Source organism: Musca domestica, unplaced genomic scaffold (assembly GCF_030504385.1).
Source record: "Musca domestica strain aabys unplaced genomic scaffold, Musca_domestica.polishedcontigs.V.1.1 2, whole genome shotgun sequence".
NCBI classification, from domain to species: Eukaryota; Metazoa; Arthropoda; class Insecta; order Diptera; family Muscidae; genus Musca; species Musca domestica.
This window is the reverse complement of record NW_026712249.1, coordinates 42080249-42094434: the sequence shown is the minus strand read 5'-3', so window position 1 is coordinate 42094434 and position 14186 is coordinate 42080249. Positions and strand designations below refer to the sequence as shown.

At 31.9% G+C, this 14186-nt stretch overlaps 1 long non-coding RNA gene across 1 annotated transcript; it reads left to right on the top strand.

Moving 5' to 3' along the window:
* Nucleotides 1-2345: 2345 nt before the first annotated feature.
* LOC109613280 (uncharacterized) lies at nt 2346-6596 on the top strand. The gene is made up of 2 exons (XR_002194889.2): nt 2346-3156; nt 5851-6596. It is a non-coding gene; the product is annotated as an uncharacterized LOC109613280 (long non-coding RNA).
* Nucleotides 6597-14186: the final 7590 nt, after the last annotated feature.

The following is a 14186-nucleotide window of genomic DNA, read 5'->3' as shown; positions in this document are numbered from 1 at the left end:
AAAACAAGCGAAAAAACATTAAGTTCAGCCGGGCCAAACTTTTAATACCCTCCACCTTGGGGTAAAGGAGATATTAGAGCCCATTATGACGCACATATACCAATTTTTAGACATATTCATGGGAAAATGTGCCAAAAATCATCAAAATACCGAATATCGGGAACTACGGCTATATGGGGCTATACAAAAACGTGGACCTATGCATACAGTATTTCGCCCATTAAGAACAACGAATACCAATTTCTAGACAAATCCGGAAAGAAATGTTGCAAAAACCATTAAAATGCCGAATATCGGGAGGTACCGTTATATGGGGACTATACCAAAACGTGGACCTATAATTACAATAATTCGCCACACGAACTAGGACCCATTATGACCTACAACTACCAATTGTCAGAGAAATTCGTGAAAAAATGTGTCAAAAATCATCAAAATACCGAATATCGGGAGGTACCGTTACCGTTTCAAAATTACAACTTCATACGATCTCCCTAAGCCAAACAGTGCTATAGTTGGCACCAAATAGTGCAGAACCTTAAAGTTCGAATTTCCCAAAACCCTTTGGTACATCTATTCTGCACTCCACCAATGATTTTCATTCAAAATTTCAGAATTCTAGCTCATTCCGTTTGTGCAATAAAAATTATAAAATTTTTAGTACATTTTAGTACTTTTCGTACCCTTTTTGAATGAATGAATTGTTCATATGAATTTCCAAAAACCCTGTCTTATCACACACCTACCCTCATAACAATATTTTTACTAACTCAAGGTCTGGTGTAAAAATGGAATATATTGGTCCACTCCTTCTCGTACCTCCCCCACAAGGGTAAGAAATTTAAATATTAGTGAAGCTCATAAAACAAGAAATTCACATCCATTCCACTCAGATTTAGTACATCAAGGTGAAAATATATATAAATAATCGAACCTGAACCGACTGATACTTTTTAACTTTTTTTTTTAATTTTTGAACATTTTCAGAGAAAAAGAGATAATATTTTCGAACAAAGTGAAAAAATTGAAAAAAAAAAAGAAAATTAAAAAAATGACGATAATCGCAAAAGCTTACATTCTCGCATTCTGGAACAGAATTGAATTATTGTGCATTATTTCTTATTTGAGACATCAAGTAAAAAAAATTATGAAGGCGCCGCTTCCGTGAAAATAAATGAAATACAAAATAAGTTTCCAAGGACCCTTTACAAATTACAGAGTAATTGCTTCCAAACATTTCGATTTGAAGGATCAATTTGTACCGTAATCCAAAAAAAAAAAAAAAAAACAAGCGAAAAAACATTAAGTTCAGCCGGGCCAAACTTTTAATACCCTCCACCTTGGGGTAAAGGAGATATTAGAGCACATTATGACGCACATATACCAATTTTTAGACATATTCATGGGAAAATGTGCCAAAAATCATCAAAATACCGAATATCGGGAACTACGGCTATATGGGGCTATACAAAAACGTGGACCTATGCATACAGTATTTCGCCCATTAAGAACAACGAATACCAATTTCTAGACAAATCCGGAAAGAAATGTTGCAAAAACCATTAAAATGCCGAATATCGGGAGGTACCGTTATATGGGGACTATACCAAAACGTGGACCTATAATTACAATAATTCGCCACACGAACTAGGACCCATTATGACCTACAACTACCAATTGTCAGAGAAATTCGTGAAAAAATGTGTCAAAAATCATCAAAATACCGAATATCGGGAGGTACCGTTATATGGGGACTATACAAAAACGTGGACCGATATATCTCATTTTCAATACCAACCATCCTAGACACAATACAAATTGCTCTGCTAAATTTTGGCGCTCTACGTCAAATAATGTGGGCTGTATCGTGATTTCATCAGACAGACGGACAGAAAGACAGACAGACGGACATCGTTAAATCGACTTAGAATTTTATGCTAATTATGAATATATATCCTTTATGGGGTCTTCGCAAATATTTAAGGATGTTAAAACGGAATGACAAAGTTAATATACCCTCCTTTCCAAGGTGGAGGGCATAAAAATGCTCTGTTCCATTACTTTCAAGAATCTGCTAGTTTTGCAATTTTCCTCTATACCGGTTATCGTAGTGAAAACTTTTACATTCTTGCAGTTCTGGAGCAGACCAATAATGTTCCGTTCCAACCTGCAGGAATCTACTAGTTTTGCAATATTATAAAAAAATCGCTCATTGTAGTAAAAAAATACATTTGTGCTCAGTTGCAGAACCTGCTAGAATATACTGTTTTTACAATTTTTTTTCCGATGTAATGTGGGAAAATAAAAAGTTTCACATTCTTGCAATTCTAGAACATAATCTCAATCACAGAAAATTTAAGACTGTACACTCTACAATGTGAATGACGTCAATTGTTCCTTGTTTATAGTTTTGAAAAATCATTTTATAAATTTCATGGTTCAGCAACTGAATTTTATTAAATTAAACCGCATAAACCGATCAAATAAGGATTCGAACACCATTTGTTGATTAGAAATTTAATCGAAATTGGAAAATAATTGAAAACAATGCAGTTGGCTGCGGATGATAAATAACATTAGCTGGGAAGTAATAGATACTCTGTGGGCGATACTTGGATGACATCCAATCAGAAAAATGGAAAAAACCTATCAGCGGTTGCTTTTCTCGGCTGCTTATTTTAAAAGGAGTCCAAAGGAATGTGTGCACATTTGTGATAAGCAGGAATTCCTTTGACACAATACTAGTCTATTTCATATAAGTATAATAATGGGTTTTGGTGTTTCATAGCTTTTCCGTTATAACTTCCTCCATAGCCCCAGAATGGAATATCAAGCAAGGAAGTCATTTAAGCGTTAAATACAAATTGTTTAAAGTACATCCTTCTGTCGACACAACGCGCAACACACCAGTTGTGCTAAAGAAGATAGGACAAATAAAGCCAGTGAGGCGTAACCAATCCTTTGGGGTATAAATACAAATGTTAAGCGGCAAATCGTTAACAGTTTAACCACAAGCTTTGGTGTGAAAGGACTTATGTCCGATTTTTTGGTGTTAACTTGTTGAAGCTACGTTGACAGTTTTTTGGTTGTTGGAGTTTTTGAAACATTGACACGTAACGGTGTTGCAAAACGAATTTGGGATGTAGTCCATTAAAGGTAAGTAAAAATATAGTTATTTAGGGTTGAATATTTAACAAGAAAAAGTGGAAATAAATCCTATAAAAATAATTGATTCAAGATTCTCTGTTTGAATGAGTCCCATTCAATGTTGTAAATGTCAGGATGATAGAGATTTCCTACTCCGTAAATATAAAAAATTCCAAATTAGAGGAACTTCGGCCTTTCAATTCGACTAAAATTTTCAAAATACCGAATAACTTGTAGAAGTGTTACATATACCGAAAAGTGTGTCTAAATTGTAAATTTTGACCTACAAATCATTAAAACATTTCAAGAATGCCGAATTTCGGGTAGTTTTTCTAACTTTCTAGAATGGAAAATGCCAAAATTAAAGTACATATCGGGCGGTACATTTATATGAGGGCTGTATTTCAAGGTGGACCAATTTCTAAATGTTTGTGTATGGAGCTGACATAGTCAATGGAAACTGCAAATACCACCACCTAATAAGCTCGCATGGAAAATGTGGATACAACCTTCAAAATACCTAAAATAGAGCCATACGACTATATGGGAGACAATTATGAAAAGTTTTCGTCCGAATTTGACGTATCTTTTTATAAAAGAATGGTGAAAGGGTTTTTGGAAATTTCAGTTTAAGGTTACGAAAAGTTCTAAAATGTTGCTAAAATTCTAAAGTGGTATCATTTGGTATTATGTGAACATATAATGCTTGAAATCTGAAATTCGGTATTAGGTTCGCTGTTCATGTGTAGCCTGGACATATGGAGATGGTTTCGGAAATGTTAATTATATGGTAAAACCGCGAACTGTATTTTACTAAATTTGGAACAGTTTAGTTTAGGTTGAACGGATGAACTTGGAATTTTAAAATGTCATATTGGAGTTCTTGTTGGTGATAGGTTTTCCATTAAGAGATGGTTTTGGAAATATATACTACATGTGCACGAAAATGTCTAAATAGTACTATATTTTGTACAATTTGGTATTGGTTGAAGAAATAGGGCTTTAAATCTGAAAATTAGTATTAGGGTTGTGGTTCATCTGTAGTCCCGACATGTGGAGGTGGTTTCGAATATGTGTACTGTAATTGTACGAAAAGTACTGAATGGTACTATATTTGGTTTTGGGTGAAGGGAAATTCTGAAATTTGTTATTTAATACGTCCTAAATATGTACGAATAGTACTAAATGATACTAAATTTAATTTTGTTTGAAGGATTGGGTGAAGGGGTTGGTATTGGGTGAAGGGGTTGGGCTTGAATCCTTAAATTTGATATTGAGGCCTCTAGTTGGTATCTGGGTTTGAAGTATAGAGGCAGTTTAGGAAATGTGTACTATAATTGTACTAAATAGTACTAAATTTGATATTTGGTGAAGTAATTCCGATATAGATGTCACTGTTGGTGTCTGTGGTTGAGAGAAGGCGGTGGTTTGGGAATGTGTACTGTAAACGTGCGAAAAATTCAAAAACCTACTCTCAAATGTTGCTTCGAGGTTACTGTGGTTGTCTAAAGTAAAGAGCAGGAATTCTAACATTTTATATTGAGGTTTCTGTTGGTATCTGTAATTGAGATGTGAAGGTGGTATTGCAAATGCGTACTACAATTATTGGAAATGTATTAATTGGTACTAATTTTTCATCACTGTTGGAGTCTAGGTCTAGGAGAGATGTAGATTGTTTTGGATATCCCTACTAAATGTTACTAAATTTGGTAATGGGGAGGAAATTACGAAATAAAATCCTGAAATTGAGGTCACTGTTGGTTTCTAGGGTCCACATATGTAGACGTTGAAATAGTATTGGACAAAAAAAAATTGAAATTAGGTTTATTTTGCAATATCTTTACTAATATCCTCCTCGGTAAACTTAAAAATCAAAGATTTTGGAGACATTTTCCTATTATTCTTTCCGAAAAAAGAAAAAACTTAAAAAAATTGGTAAGTTCTTTTTCATGGCGCCAATACCAGGTTGAAACAATGTCATTAATTTTTGGAAAGAATTTTTTCTACATCCCACGAAAACGACACATTTTTCGGAAATTTTGAAACAAACGCTAACAAACTTAGCAGAGGGCACCATCATATGGCGGCTATACAAAAAAGGTGGCCTTATGAACACAATCTAAGGTTCATATGTCGATTCGTTTTGCCACGAAATTTAAAAATTGAATAGTTTAGATAAATTTTTTTCTTTTGTGATTTTTAATCCATCAACAATTAAAAAAAAGAGAAAAATATCAAATAATTGAGAAAAACTCTGCATTTAAAATCGAATAATTCTGACAAGATGGGGGTATAGTCTCGGGGTTGTATTTCTGTAGTTTTACGAACTTGTTGTACATTTTCAATGTACCATGATATTTACAGCCTTTTTGGAGAAACATTTTTTTACGTCTTGGAATAAAAAAAAGGAACGTTTAGGAGCTCGATATTGTTAATAATTCGGGACGTTCGCTCAATGCTCGCGATTTTCTCTTAAATTAAAATATTGTAAGATAAATGTTAAATAAACAATGCAACTGATTGCACTTGCTATTATTAAATTTGAAATCTTACTTAAGAGTTGTATCTTTCACATACAGTCAACCTAATTGAATCGCGCGTATATATACTTATGAATAGTTAAAATAAAATACAAAATAAAAATATTTAAAAAACTAGAACCCAATATTAAAAATATACATTTTCTATATTTTCTCCTTGCAGATTTTGTAAACCCGCCATGTTGGTCTGGGAAAAACCTTTTTCGTTTCGTTTGGCTGTATTTGTTTTTTTAATTCTTGGTTTTTAAGCCTGTAATCAGTAAAGAATCCATCCAAATAATATCTTAAAAAACTAATATAAAAAAATTTAAAAAATAATCAAACCCAATATTTTAACAATACTATGCAACAATTATGAATTTGGTTTTATTTTAGCAAATAAAAGAAATATAACTAAAAAAAGAATGTAAATCTTGGCTACCCTACTAGAATGAAATGTGAATCACAATAATGCTATGTTTTAAAACTCTAAATTAAATAAATTATTATCATTTTAAAGAAGAAATTATATCAAGTTATTGAAATATCGAAATTATAAATTCAGTATGATTACAAAATATTAATATATTTTTATCAAATATCAAATATATTATAACCAATAAACAAAAAATATAAATATATATTATGTATACTCGTTTGTTATATGCAATCAAATATCGAAATTACAGTGTGTAGTGAAATTTATTGTTCTCAAAATCGGACAGAAACATCCGACCATCGAGAGTCGGTATCCTAGTTTCAGTTACATTATATATGTTATCAATACCTAAAAAGTATATAAATTCAACAAAAAATGAAAAATTAAATAATTGTATTTATGTGTCATGTTGCTGTTGTTTGGGATTCGAATTATCTCAACGGAATAAATAAATAAATAAAGAATATTAATTGAAATGTATGCAATATTAACTATGTATTTTTATTTCACTTGGATAATGGTAGGCGATGTATACTTTAAGCATATGTACACTAACCGAATATGATGAGAAATCAGTGAATATTTTAAAATTTCATTTTTTCAAGAAGTCGCTAAAAACATTTAATTTTAATTTCGATTTTTAGCCGAGAAAATTAGTCTATTCCTTATTTAATCCATGATTTCTTTTCATGAAGTCCTTAGAATTGCGTTTCGTTTCATAACTAAGCCAAAAAATAACACTGTGCGACAAAATTCAATTTTTATACACTCCACCATACATAGTATGGAGGGTATATTAAGTTCGTCATTCCGTTTGTAACTCATTGAAATAATACTTTTAGAGCCAACAAAATATATATATTCTTGATCAGCGTAAAATTCTAAGACGATTTAGCCATGTTCGTCTATTGTAATCACACTACAGTCAAAACGAATTAAGATAGGAAGCTAAAACTTAGAATAGATCTGTCTTTTGTCTGCAGGTAGGTCAAGTTCGAAGATGGGCTATATCGGTCCACGATATCGATGGACCCCCCCCCCCAATTTTCGGTATTTTTATGAATTTCGGCCACATTTTTCAATGGAATTGTCTGCAATTCTACACAAGGAGTTCTTTATGAGTACTTTATCCCCTGAAAGAGAATTGTCTATATAGGTCCACGATATCATAGTATAACGGCACCTCCCGATATTCGGCATTTTGATGATTTTAGCCACATTATTCAATGGAATTGTATGAAAGGAGTTCCTTTTAAGTACTTTATCCCCAGGAAGAGAATTATTTATATCCATTCACGATGTCGTATAGCCCTCATATAACGGTACCCCCGATATTCGGTATTTTTACGATTTTAGCCACATTTTTCAAAGGAGTTGTCTGAAAATTCACACAAGGAGTTCCTTGTGAGTACTTTATCCCCTAGAAGAGAATTGTCTATATAGGTCTACGGTATCGTATAGCCCCATATAAAGGTGCCCCCGATATTTGGTATTTTGATGATTATAGCCACATTTTTCAACAAAAGGAGTTCCTTGTGAGTACATTGCCCCCTGGATGAGAATTTTCTATATAGGTCCACGATATAACGGTTTCTCCCGATATTCGGTGTTTTGACGATTTTTGCGACATTATTCACCGGAATTGTTTCAAATTTCGTATATAAACTTCGGAACATTAACTACAGCCTATGACACAAATTACTTATGCAGGACCACGTCTTCGTATAGCCCTCATATAACGGTTTTCATTTGAGCGGTATTTTCCGACGACATTTTTTTTTTGAAATATTTTCAAGTTTCTTCCAAATAATGAAGGATATAAAAGCAGCTTTTTTACTTGTTTTCAATCTAGCAGATTTTAAAAGTAGAGCTAAAAAAAGAAGACTCAGGTATCAGCATCTTGGAAATTTGCATTGCAAAGCAACCACATAGATAGGGTAAGTTCCTCCCTGTAAAGGAAGATCTTAATGGATATTAGAACCTATGACAAAAAATTACTTATATAGGTCCGCGTCTTCGTATAGCCCCAGTATAAAATTTATCATTGAAACGGTATTTTTCGGAATTTGTTGAAATCGTTCAAGTTCCTTCCAAATCGTGGAGGGTATTAAAATTCAACTTTTGCCAGTTTCGGAATGATTAATAGGAAAATATTTACATTTTCAACCAAAATGTCTTCAAAATCTTTAATTTTGAAGTTTTTCGAGGAGGATATTAGTAAAACCCATACATAATGGAGCCACATCAAATTTTCTGCCCACAATTATTTCAACATCTTCCAAGAAACCAACATAAACCCCAATATCGAATTTCGGGATTCCAGCTCTATTCCTATACCCAATAACCAATTTAGTACCACCTAGTACTTTTCAAACAATTATATAACACATTTCCAATAACACCTCCAGAGACACAAACAGTGACATCTATATCGAATTTAATGATTTTAGCTCAATTCTTTCAGCCTATATTAAATTTAGTACCATTTTGTACTTTTCGTACAATTATAGTACACATTCCCAAAACCACCACCATATCTCAATTCCAAAAACCTCAATATCAAATTTGAGGTTTCCAGCTCTATACCCAATACCAAATTTAGTACCATTTAGTGCTTTTGTACAAATATACCACACATTTCCAAACCTCCGCCAAATCTCAAACCAAACCATCATGTAGACATCACATTTTTTAAATTTATCTCCATACCGTCACAAAGTACCAAGCATGGTACAATGAAGAGAAGGTAGGCCAACTTTGAAAAAATTGCAAGTATAGAGGTCCACCTGTTTGGCTTGTAATGTCAGAATTAGTATCAAAACAATAAAAAATCAAGCAACTTGTTGCATTTAATTTGAATAAATAATTGAAAACCGCGATAACTGAATGAAAGGTCAAGACTTCTTTTCGAAACCATGTTCTATATATCTCTAAAGGATTATTTCGCTACAAAAACTCTAGATTTTGTCGATGCATACAATGAAATTAACATTTTGAAAACACTCGAATTTGAATATTTTCTAAACAATTTTTTTGTTATTGAAAAGAAAACACATACATAAACAAATAAAGATGACATATTAAGCCAAGAAAATAAAAAAAATTAAATCATATGGTATCATAGCCCTACCTTGATTTTATTGTACCATGGTACATTTCCGAAACCACTTCCATATGTTCATTCTATACATGTATTAGGGTTGCTTATACCAAATTTCAGATTTCAAGCGCAAATATTATTTTTTGTATCTTTTTAGTACGAGTTCTAAAAAACCCAGCCTTATCGCACGCCTGCGCACCAAGATTGAGCCTCGTGTAAAGTTGCAAGCTTCAGCTGTTTCGTCTTGGTTTTGATTCTAGGTCAATCAGTCAGTCCTTACACTACTCTTGTATAACATTATTTCTACAGTGAGTTGCAAGTGGAATATCTTTCGATGTGTGTCACCTTCCAAACAAACACTAAAAAAAACTTAAAATCAATAAAAAAGCTTCTAATCGATAAAAAAAAACTTCAAACTATTTTTAACTTTCAAAAAGTCTCATTCATAATTTATTGTTAATTTAATTTAAATTATTATTTCCATTACATTTCAATTAATTCCACACCATACGTATTACTATTAATTGTACCAAATCACTGATTATTTTTAATAATAAAAAAATGAATAATGCTAAGTATGTATACCATTTAAAATCTACAAATTTGATTCGCCATCATATCAATACTGTATAAATGAATTTCATAATAATAGACGACAGTTGTCTTTTACAATTGAGATTAAATTTTCTTCAAGTTTTTGTTTTGTTTTTTTTTTCTTTCGGATATTAAATGTAGAGGTAACAGTAAACGGAAAATTCAAACAATTTTTTTATATGATTATTGATATCAGATTAGAAAACTTATATTTTAATTTGCATCTAATTTTGTATGTTAGGGTTAAGGTGTTTGTCATTTATGCCAATAATTAATTAACGCCACCACATTGGAATTTCTTTTATCGAAATTAACACTAGAGTATTTTAAACAATTTAGACATTTTATATTAAATAATAATAAAAAAAAACAACAAATACAATTGGAATTTAATAATATGGGGATCACCGTTATAGCGATTCTAATTAAAGAACAGAACATTTCAATGACAGAAACTGTGGAAAAATTAAATAAATTTTTGGGTTTTTCGAAATTCGTACTTTAAGGGCACTGAAAAGTACAACATAGTTTGGTATCGTTATTGAGTGACAAATAAGAGTTAGAACTTTGAAATATTATGCGAGGGTCCCTATCCGTGGAGAAGGGTAAAAAAGCAAGGATATACCAAAATTCGTTAGAATTGGGAGTGAAATATGCCAACATTTTGGGAATTCGAACTAAGTACAAAGGTACAAAGGTTAATATGCGATTTGAGAAATTTGTATTTTAAAGGTTCGAAGGATGCATTATTATTGAGCGATAGGAAAGATCTAGACGTTTGAAGTTTTGCATGGAATTCTCTCTTTATGTAGAGGAAACGAGGGAAGACACTTTGTTACTAATGTTGTACCGTTAATTCTAGAATTCAGGTGGTCGACAGATATATACCGTTATAACTTAAATTACATTTTTTTTTAATTTTAGATCGTTTGTCGGGGAGGTACTAGAATTTAACTTTCTGTAGAGGTGTTGTAGGTTTAGTGCTGCTAGAATTCGCATTCAATAAATGCTAGATAAATTCAAAATGTTGACTATTTGTGGTGGATGTTGCCGATTTTCGCACCTGACCAAGTCCGATATAATTCGATGCTTTATTTGAAAATTAATATTGATTTTAATTTTTTTGTTTTTTTGGTTTTTGGAAGTGGCCGATGTACCCCATATAGGAATGTACAAAATTTAGACCAAACCGCATAATCTCTTCGAGGATAATCGTTAACACCAGTCGGCCAGACAGGCGGATGGACTCCAAATGAGTTTTATCCAAAGAGTGGTGTAAAATGCGGTACATTGTAGTCGTATCAAAGATGAGGGCACAATTATACCGAAATATGAAGGAATATAGCTAGAATTCCACAATGATAATTCTGGAGGTGACAAATGGATAGGTATATAAAAATATGGTCTTCAAAAAAGTGATTGAAACTGTTTGTGGTTGAATTGGATTCTACAAAGGAGGTTTATCCAACTCTGAATCGATTTTTCCAGGTAGTTGTACCTCTCGTACCAAATAACATAGCTATAGAGTGTATGATATGATTTCGAGAAGGATTATATTCAAAAATATGTAGGAGTAATAGATATATGGGAATCGAGTTTCATTAAATGTCGAATTTGCGTTCAGGATAAATATGATGGAGTGTGCAAAAATCCGTTCAGTTTGGGTTGATATTAAAAATTTGGTGCACAATAACCTTGAAATCGGACGATATATATGGGAGCTATATCCAAGTCTGAACCAATCTTGATAAAATTTGAGAAAAACAACGAATTATCGTTGTTGTATTATGAATTTGAGGGACTTAAACAAGTCGGATGAAACATATGGGAATCATGGAGCTATATCTGAACTGATTTTTATCATTTTGAAGTACCTACGTCTAGGTCGTTTTTGAACAAACATTATGCATATATCACACAATACAATTCAAATCGGACGAATATATATATATATATGGGGGATATATCTAAATTTACATCGATTCCTTCGTCCTTGGGCGAATCAAATAAATTGTAGAAAATGTCATCTCAATTGGACAATAAATGCGACTTGTACTTTGTTTACAAAAATAAATATAAATCGACTCATAATGTGATACTATGAAGATCACCAAAAGGGACTATAGAACTATACATGGTAAAAACTAGAATTCTAACATTTTGAATTCTATTAAAATAGGAAGCATAGTAGCAGTAAAGAGTTTAGGCACTATTTCCTATAATTGAACTTTTTATACCCTCCATCATAGTTCAACTTTTTCATTCCGTTTGTAACTCTGAAAAATAAGCATTTTAAACCCCACAAAGAATATATATTCTCCATATCCGTCCGTCTGTCTGTCTGTCTGTCCCTCAGTGGAAATAAAATTTAATTTCCATTTCCAGTTTTGAAGTTTTGGTATAGTCCCCATGCAACTGTTCCTTCAGATTAGGTATTTTACTGATTGTATCCACATTTCGCAATTAATTATTAAAAATTTGGTACCTGAAGTTCGGGGCACTATCTGCTATGACAGAAAATGTCCTGTCTTCATCAAGACCGCATATAACTGTACCTCCCGACTTTCGGTATTTTCGCGACATTTTCACCGGAATTATTTAAAATTTAGAAACTGGACTTCGCAATGAGTCCTACTTCCTATTCGCAATGGGTACTACTTCCGAACGAAAATAAGTAGATTGATAAAATTTTGCTGGGGTGCATATTAGGTCTGTAGAATTTTTGGTATAAAGAATCGGTTACGTAGTTTCATATTTTGATATAGTCCCTTACGATATGAGTCCAAGTTTTGTAGTTTTGGTATAGTGCCCATGCAACTGCTCTTCCAGATTTGGTATTTTTAAAATTTTAGCCAAATTTTTCACCGGAATTAATTATTAAAATATTTGCTACTTGGAGTTCGTGATAGGTACTAACCCTATGACAGGAAATTGTCTTCACATCTTCGTATAGGCCCCATATAACTATACCTTCCACTATTCGGCATTTTCCCCGCCGTTTTCACAGGAATTATATCAAATTTAGAATTTGGGTTTCGCTATGGGTACTGCTTCCATACAGAAAATAATTTGTACAGGTACACGGCTTCGTCTAGACCCCATACGATGGTACCACCCTATATTCCGAATTTCCATTATTTTAGCGACATTGTTCAAGGGCATTTATTTTAATGTTGTGTTTGTGTTATACAAAAATGTATATCTACAGACCTATCTGTACCTAACGATGTTCGAAATGTTGATGATTTACAGTACGTTTATATATATGAGGGTTAACCCACTGGATTTGGATTTAAATTGTCATTTCCATTACTTTTACTTCAAATAAATCCTCTCAAAGTAGGTTAACCCTACAAAAAGTTCTAACGTAAACATGGCATTATGCCACATATTTCGACGTAATTGTTTCAAAATTGGTATTTCAAAAATGATATAATTTAAACAAAAATATCTCTAGGTATACATTGGGTTGGTATATAATATTTATTGAATTGCACTGTTCTTTAATATCGCCACCTTTTACATATAGTTATGTAGTTATATCTAATATAAAAAATCCCAACTAGAAATACAAATAAATCAGTAATGAACATTTGTTTAAAGTCTATCAACTATTTCCATACATAATTATTAGTAAATAGTAAAGACATTTGAATTTGTTTTAAAGATTAGTCAATAAGCTACAGACGACATAATACTGAACTCAATAACATTAATTGGTAATTAGTTGTAGTTGTATTATTATTATTACTATTACTATTATTAAGATTCATTAAAAACCACTTATGTTATTTATTATATTTATGTATGTACGTATAATTGCTATGTATGTTTGTATGTGAAAACTCCTTTGGAAGGAAAATGAACGGTTGCGTTATTTTTTGAATATCAAATTTGGGGATATTCTCTTTAAATATTCCACCAAATCGATTTTGGCTTTGTTGTGTTCCTCTCTGACTAAGGAAGTCTCAGTTGTTCTTTGCTTAAACATGACTCTTAATTTTTAAAAAAATTACAAATTAAATTTAAAAAAAAAATTCTTCAAAATATCACCGTTAAAATTAATAAACAAAGAATATGTCATTAATTTATAACATCAATGAGAATGATCTGTGTGGTATTTAATCTTAAAATTCAGTCCATTTTTTATTTTTAATTTTTATAACATTTTGCAAAGTTGTTTTGTATTTTTCATTTTATAATTCTTTGCTTGGTTCCGTATAAAAAAAAAAATAATCAACTGACAATGACAATAATGTGTTAACAAAAAAATCAAAATTCCTTAAAATTGCTGCGAGTTGAGATCTTTTTTTGTAATCAATACAAACTTGATCTCAAGAAAAATCACTACTAATTCAAACTACTCTTCTGCTTAGTACCAAAAACA